The sequence below is a fragment of the Beta vulgaris genome, chromosome 7, assembly GCF_026745355.1.
Source record: "Beta vulgaris subsp. vulgaris cultivar EL10 chromosome 7, EL10.2, whole genome shotgun sequence".
In the NCBI taxonomy this organism is placed as follows: domain Eukaryota; kingdom Viridiplantae; phylum Streptophyta; class Magnoliopsida; order Caryophyllales; family Amaranthaceae; genus Beta; species Beta vulgaris.
The window spans coordinates 54,832,240-54,840,904 of NC_079208.1; the positions used below are offsets into that span (position 1 = coordinate 54,832,240).

Consider the following 8,665-nt stretch of genomic DNA (forward strand, 5'->3'; position numbering starts at 1 on the left):
TTCTGAAAGATTGTAAGTTAAAGCAAAATAATGTAAGGAAAGAAATGATAATAAGAAAAGAAGAGAAAAATGAAATTGTGAATAAAGTATAGCAAAATTGGTGTCTATTTATAGAGAATAAAAAAATATGAATTTTGGTATTTTTTTTTCAAATTGTATTTTTTGAATTATTAACGTTACAAAAATTGTAACGTTAATAATAACAGGACCAATAGAAACTAAACACTTGGCAAAATTTGAGAGGACCGCAGGTATTGCTTTCCACATCAGCGCGCGTCAGTGAGTTGCTGCACTATTTCGTCCTTTGTGAGCTGCTCCAGCAAATCCTAGGGCGACATGTGGCAGTATTTTATTTTTTCTGGGTTTTCTTCCCCTTCCTTTGCCAGCGTGTAGCAATGATTCAATTTCATGAACCAATTCGGAAATCCGAATGGTTGGGCCTCGATTCAAGTGCCAACCATTCCCCAATTCATCATTAAGAAAAAAATTAATGGTTCAAGCTCATGAACCATTTTTTTCATCATTAAGAATGCTCTTAGCTTGCACACCCAAAACAAGGGGTCTGGGTCGGATTTACAAATTTAATATCTAATTCTCTTTTATTCCGATTTGATTTTTGTGAAATCGAATTAGTATTTTATTTGTTAGATTTAGATTGAATAAGTTTTCCCTCATATTGGCTCAGACTTGATCATCCATCAAATTTAGACTGTTACAAGAGTTTACTTATCATACACCCGGGTGTATAATGTGCATTGTACATCCAAGACTAATTTCTACTCACTTGCTCATTTGAAACTCTTATTTTTCATACATTTTACTAATTTGGATGATTTCGAATGAACAATGAGCAAAAAATAGCCTTGGGTATTTCATGTTCACAGTACACCTGAGTGTGTATGATAAAATTTGTATTGTTATCACTTTAAGTGACAAATTATAATTTTAGAAAACTCTTATACTATTTTATTTATTTGAATTACAGTAAAGAAAATGCCGGATTGTGTAAATCTCACTCTATTCATATTACAAAAATTATCAAAAGAGACGATTTAATTTTATAAACTAGTCACTAAATGGATTAAACTAGTCACCGAAAAAATTAACCTAGTTACTATTTGGGTTTTCTCTTTTTAATATTGGGCCTATCATTGCCTATTTTTAGTTTAAATGTAGGCGGTCTCTTACAAGACAAATTCTTCATATTAAATTGTACACAAGATAATATGAAACATAATCTTCTACAGAGTATAAGTATAATTCTTTCTACATTAATTGTTGCAATGATCAAATCAATGCTCTCTTTCCTCCTATATTTTTTTCTCTCCTGAGTTTGTCTTGTAAGAGACCGCCTATTTTTAAATTAAAATTAGGCAATGATAAGCCCAATATTAAAAAGAAAATTAGTTCAATAGTGACTAGGTTAATTTCTTTCGGTGACTAGTTTAATCGATCTATTTTGTTTGGCACTAGCGTTTGAGGTACCGGTTAGCGGTTTGATAAGATTATGACGCTACTTAAGAAAATTATGAGTGTTTGGTAAGATAGTAGTTGTAGTAGCGGGTAGCGGTTGGAGTAGATTATGAGTAGCGGTTGTGGAACGTTACTACAAGTAACGTTTGAGATTTAGATGTAGCGGTCTAGCAAATAAACACTATATAATAGCATAAGGTAGAATTATTAACCAATGTCGTTTTTTATTCTTTTTTCTTTTATTGTTTATTAATTGTTTTATTTTATGGCAATTTAATGTTTATTTTACAATAGAAGAGATTAATTTAAATATTTATTTTAAAGATAAGATATTTTACAAGTATTTTAGTAAAATTGGTAATATAAATTTTTCAAGGTTGAATATTTTCTTAGATTTATACATTTCTTTGAGCAGTCGTATACTCCTTTTTGTGTAACTTCTTTGAAAAAATAAATATTGAATTTAACTATTGAACGAACATATGAAATTGTTGTAGTTCATTTCATATTATAATAAATGTCATTTATTGTCTTTTACAATTTCAACAACTACTTTTGCCAAACATTTCTATTAAACAATTAATTTAATCGCTAATCACTAACAGCTGCTAGTAGACAGCTAGCAGCTACCCCCAACCGCTACAGCTAGTGCAACCTCTAACAGCTACTAGAACCGTTAATTTTGCCAAACATGTTAATGACTAGGTTTACTTTTATATTAAAATTATACCGTCTTTTTTAATGATTTTTGAATTGCCGAGATACTTTGATATTCTCTTCATAGGTTTAGTGAATTTTTTTTTTTTTGATAATTAATATTTTAGATTCCCTTCTCAAGAATATGCACAGGGCCTCAAACATCATGAGAAAGTATACTCCCAAGCCATACCCGGTATGGGACAACTTTTCCCAAACCATTTACTTGATATGATTAGATGTAGCGCAGATATAATATAATAGCTAACTGATATGATAAGATATTGTTAAAATATGATATAAGATTTCAACTAACAATCCCCAAATAAAAATATGTGAATTTTTTTTATAATTTTATACTATTACTTTTGTTATAAAAATTACATAAATACCATGGTGTTGGACCATACCGGGTGTTGGAATATTAAAAAAGTCCCTGGCATATTTCTCAAAAAATTATAATTTAATATTACAAATCCTCAATTAATTAAACCAATTACAACGACCATATTTTGTTTCTTCTTTGAGATACTTCCACGGATTTCAAGTTCAAGAAAATAGAAGGAAAAGTTATGACAGCATCTCGAAGCTGATATAGTCCATAGGCGATCAAAGGAAATTTTTTTGCATTCATGATAAATATTTCACCCAAAAAAAAAATCCTAAGAATAATATAGACAATTTAATAAGATATAACGTAAAATCCTCTAGGGGGTCACTTTAAAAATACATGGGACGCGAAGTTGGGCCGCAGCCCCGGGTAGCTTTACCCTTGACTACCCACAAATATCTATATCTACACTAATATATTAAAAGGCGTTCCTAAACGAGTAATGATGCAACGTGCTACTCTTGCTAAAGACATTTTAATCCATGTAATCCACATACAATAAAAAACTACAAATTGCATAGTATAGGGTTTGATTTCATGATTTCAAGGTTATATATTAAAGTCTTAACCACTTGACAAATTATATTTATTGTTATCATTTCAAGTATAATATTAACAAATAAAGATTTTTTTTATCCGGGGACATAATCCTAGCCTAATTACTAGTTATGTTCTATTACTCGAGCAAGACAAAATTTAACACGAGTACATGAATATATGATGCCCCTAATACGAAAAAATAGGTTATTATTAGATGGGTCATATTTGTTCAAGATTTCTTTTGGAAACCCTTTAATTTTTTTTTTTTAGGAAATAAAAACCCTTTACTTATAATCAATAATATGCAGATTTTTTTTTAGGGAATAATGTGAAGATCTTCCACTGCTTATCTTCTCCAAATTCCGGACTTAGAAAGTTACCGTTGCAAAATGCAAAGCTCTTTCTGGATTTCCAAACTCAGTGTAAACATTAGTTCGGCGATTAGAAGTTGAGAGAGAAAGATAAACTTTATTTCATCTTCATCCTCAATTCCCAATACTATCATTATTACTTCTTTTTTTTTTGAGGGGACTATCATTATTACTCATCATGTGTGATGTGGGCGAATTTGGTAATTTCTCTTCTTTCTGTTTTGTATGTTGTAGATGTAGACCGTTTTTTATTTTTATTTTTAAGATTTTTTATATTTCTGGGTTTTTATGATATTGTTACCAAGTTCAAAATTTGTGCTTTATATTTGAATATATTATAATATGACTTGATGATCTATGAAAGATGGGTTGGTTTTCAGTTAATTTTCGACTTAAAGAAGAGTATTTATCTTATCAATTTTGTATACAACTCCTATATTTCTGTACAATTTATTGTTTTCATTAAGACTTAATTTTGTTTGTTTGCTGTCTTTTTATTTATAATTTTGTTTGTTTCCAGTTATAATTTTGTTTGTTTCCAGTTATAATTTTGTTTGAACTTACTACTCTGTTGTATTGTTGTTCAATCTTTTTCTGTGTTGGGTTGATAACTTGGTATATGTTTCTTTTTTGTTATTATCTTAGTATAAGAATTCTGAATTCACCCATTTATTGAATGGTCTTTTATATTTTTGTTGGACGAATGTCTAAGTTTATGAAGTTTGAGTTAGGAAAAACAAAATTGGAAATTATTTGGGGGATAGAAGGAGTACGATATAATAAAATTGAGTAAATTAATAATGTAATGAATTGGAAATTTCCCTAAATTTTGTCTATGAAATAAGAGTCTCTGGTCTGTCAAGAAAATCACAAAATGCAATTCCTGTCTTTTAGTCGCTGTAAGTAATGACATGCTTAGTGTATTGATTTCATTCCATTTTTAAGGGATACATCATTCCTTTCTAGTTCAGGTTCTAAATCATTTCGCATTTCTTTTCTCGTGTGTTATCTTACTGATATTCTTATGGTTGTTAAGGCCTTTTCTAGTTCAGTGTAGATGTGGTATAGAGGTGGAAAACCGGTCATTTTCTTCGGGGTCAGTTTATTTTCAGGTTGGATCTCATTGAGTTCGTTCAATTCAGGTCTATGTTCAATTAATGTATTGGCTTTTCTATTGTCATATCTTCATGGTTTTTCTTTGGTCAATTAATGGTCTATGGTCAATTTGGTCATTTCGTTCATATCAGTTTTGAGTCCTCCAGTTTTGGGTGTGGGTTGGGTTAGTAGCTGACTCTACTTTTTTTTTTCCAGATTTTACAACTCTGGTTATACATTACCACTCAATCCTTTCTGGTTATCTAAATGTGATGTTACATGTTGCAAATTTATTTATAATGTTCGTTGCATAACTTCAATCAAACTCGGGGTTTGGTTGCTGCTTTCATCTGGTTCCTGTTTTGGGGGTTTGGATTGGTTGGTAAACTTGGATATCTTTAAAGATGTCATTTCTGTTATGTATTGTTACTCGTCTGGTTATTGTCTTTTTGGTTTGCGGTCATGTGATTTGTTGTCATAAGAACGATTGGTAGCAGATCCTGCATCACATATTCACAATAAGAGAGAGGTTTTGTTAGGGTTTTGTAGTAGCTTACATTCTCTAACCTCTCTGTGTAAATTGTATTTTCTCTGTTTCCTTTCTTTGCTCTTTGCATCATGGGTATTCAATTAGTTGATGAGTCAGAGTCATTGCTATGATTCTTGAATTGTGCAGGTGTTTTACCTCACAGAAAAGATCATATTTTGATTGGCTGCACCTCTATTGAAGATTAGCTTCAAGGAGTACCTGCTCGTATAGAGACTTTATGGAATAAAGATATGGGTGCTCACTGGGGACAAAATGGAAGCAGCCATCAAGATTGCATCTTGTATGTGTTGCAGCATGCATACATGAAACAGTTCATTGTCAGTTCCGTAAAATATCAAATTAGAGAATTTTCATTTAATTTTTATATCCTCATATTAATTTTTTCTTTACACCTCCTTCTGTTTCTTGTTCTTTATGTGTCCTCTTGTTTTGCTTCTTTCTCTTTACACCTATCAGTTAACCCTTAATGGTGTTTTAAATTTCCTATCTTGCTTGTTGCTCCTTCTTCGAATGTTGCTGCTTTGTCTCTAGAGGAGAAAAGTGTCTTTCTTGCATATTTGTATTGTAAAGAAGATTTTAGTGTTCAGAATGCTTTTGGGAACATGCAGTTCATGGTTATTCTGCTGCATTCTTTTGCAAGTTAGGATTTTCATGAGACTTGGTAAAAATGTGTGTTTATTATTTGGGGAAGTGGTGAGTAGATGGGTTGGAAAAAAGCATAATTTTCCTGTGAAAATTGGAAATATACTATGGACTGGGTGAGGTCAAGGCCGGTGTGGAGCGTAGGTCTATTGCATTTGTGCCTTTGTAGTACATGAAATACATTGTTAAACTGCCTTAGTTTTGTTCTTTTTATTTTTATTATTATATAATTATTTGTATGTTGTTATTGTTATTTAGTGCTGTAAATTTTGAAGTAGCTGGATTTCTCTATGTTTTTGTCATTAATGTACGCTTGGGTTTCCTTGTTTGTTTTAATAGAAGGTACAAGGTAATATGTACTTTTGAATTTTTCAAGCTGATAGTTTGAGCTACACTAACCCTTAGCAATTAGCATCATTTGACCAAGCACCAAGTGAAGCTTTTTTCTGGCCACCAGTCGATTAAGAAGCGAAGTATTGGTTACATACATTGCTTCTTTCGTGCTTATTAAGTAACTAGTCCTAACAACCTAACTCATTGCTCAACCTTATTGTGGAAAGGTTGTGATTGTGTGTTATGATTGTGCGACATATGCTAGATTCTGCTTTACTTGCCATTCTATGAATATGCATTGGTTGTATCGCTATTCTAGCCATATGATAGAGCTCATTCAAATACCCTTGCGTGCCTTCTTATATTGGTGTCCTATATGATAGAGCTCATTCAAATATTACACAAGGAAACCTGTGTATATCATCAGTATATGAAGACTGTTACAGCCTATAGGAATACTTAAGCTGAAGACTGATACATTTACAATAGGTTGAAGACTGTTACAGCCTATATATTTTTACGTTTTTTTTTTGGTGGGGGATGATGTATGAGTTGTAGTAAGAGAAAAGGAAATAGAGACATATCCTTACTCTTGGGCTACTTCACTTATAAGATGGCCTTATGGCATATATATGATGGGAAATCAAGTATTAGCTTTGAGTAAGTTGTGTTACAATTTTATTGGACTATTTATCTAATAAGAACACAACTTTTATGCATTAGAGAGTTGAGAAGTGTGCTTGTAGAGACCTTGTCTGGTCATTCAAGTTTTGGACAGCTGTGATGAAATTCATCATGGTTCAACCATTCAAGTGCATGGCAACATATCCTTTTTCTTCCCCTGATATTTTACTTCCATCTGATGTTGCTCTTTTTTAAGAATGGAGAAAAGAGAGGCTCCTTAGTAATGTGTTTGGATAAAGGAAGGGAAGGGACAGTGATCAATCAATTTCCCTTTATTTTGAATTTTGATGGATGAAGAGATAGGGACAGAAACAAAAGGATCCAAATAGCAAACCAAAATCCTTCAAAAATTGTTATAATTATTAGGGAAAACACAAACCCCTTCTCCCTTCTCCTTCCTTCACCTACCTTCTGTTTCCTTAGCCTCCCTTGAGTCTCTTCCCCTAATATTGCTCTTTAAGCACGCCATAATCTACTATCAGCACGTGTCTTTCAATTTTGGGTTATCTGAAATATACTCATCTAGTAAAAGTGGAATAAACATAATTGATGTGCAAGAATGAAACTAGTTCAAAGATAAATGTGATGCCATTGATAACTTATCTACCTCACTTTCTGTTTTGCAGCAGATTTATATCTGTTTGTCCATTTGTCTTATTGCAGACTGTATCTTCCTTCGGTTAGCTATTGATAACTTTTTCAGTTTGGTGGTACCACATTGGAAAGGTGAAGGATTATGCCAAAGCGACGAGTAAATAAAAAGAGGTACCTAAGACTAAGCAAATCATACCTTTCTCGGCCTTTTGGCTAAGATCAAGTGTAGTATCTGTTCTTATAAGTTTAATATCTGATACGTGGGTCATTGACCCACAATTTATCTTTTAGGGGGTGGATCCACCACAATACCTTGCTATTGGGATCCTCAAGCGTCGTTCATGCATTGCACTACTGTATGGGCCTGGCGTACCCCACTATCATCATTTAGAATTTTTGTATGTTATCTGGAGCCACTAGTCTTTAGTTATACAATTGGTTGCCATACATGTCGGAAAATATCTGTGTAAGGACCTTCATAATAATAACAATAGATATGCATAAGACGATAAATGGTCATACAGAATTTAGTATCTTAGCGCATCAAAATGCAGTCAGGGTTCTAGAGCCGAAATTTTTGTCCTGTTTGCTTCATAAAGTTGATGAAATCATTTTGCTGGTGTTTTTGGACCATACTGAAATTTTTGTTGCTATGTTGTTAAATGTTAATTATAGGATGGATTAGAATGCTAAGCTGGTTCCTTCCATGTAGTCAAATGGTCCTACTTGCTAGAATCACTTTTTGTTTTGCAGCAGATTTATATTTGTTTGTCTAATTGTAGAGTGTATTTTCCTTCGGTTAGCTATTGATAACTTTTCCAGTTTGGTGGTAGCACATTGGAAAGGTAAATAAAAAGAGGTACCTAAGACTAAGCAAATCATACCTTTCTCAAATCATACCTTTCTCGGCCTTTTGGCTAAGATCAAGTTTATCAGTTTAATATCTGATACGTGGGTCATTGAAGCTATTGTGATCCTCAAGCGTCGCTCATGCGTTGCACTACTGTACCTGGCGTACCCTGCTATATCATCATTTAGAATTATCGTATGTTCTCTGGAGCCGTTAACCTTTAGTGAAGCAATTGTTGCCATACATTTAGGAAAATGTCTGTGTAAGGACCTTTATAAGAATAATAATAGTCAGTCATAAGACTTTAAATCAGTCATATAGATATTAGTATTTAGCGCATCAAAATGCGCTGAAGGTTCCAGAGCCGAAATTTCCTTGCAAAATCTGCTTGTCCTGTTTACTTCATAAAGTTGAAGAAATCATTTTGATCAGAAAATACGTAGAGG

The 8,665-nt window shown here is 32.6% G+C and overlaps 2 pseudogenes; both read left to right on the forward strand.

Annotated features, from left to right (window-relative positions):
- Positions 1 to 7,561: 7,561 nt before the first annotated feature.
- Positions 7,562 to 7,747, forward strand: LOC125492113 (U2 spliceosomal RNA; annotated as a pseudogene).
- A 518-nt stretch (positions 7,748 to 8,265) lies between these two features.
- Positions 8,266 to 8,392, forward strand: LOC125492124 (U2 spliceosomal RNA; annotated as a pseudogene).
- Positions 8,393 to 8,665: the final 273 nt, after the last annotated feature.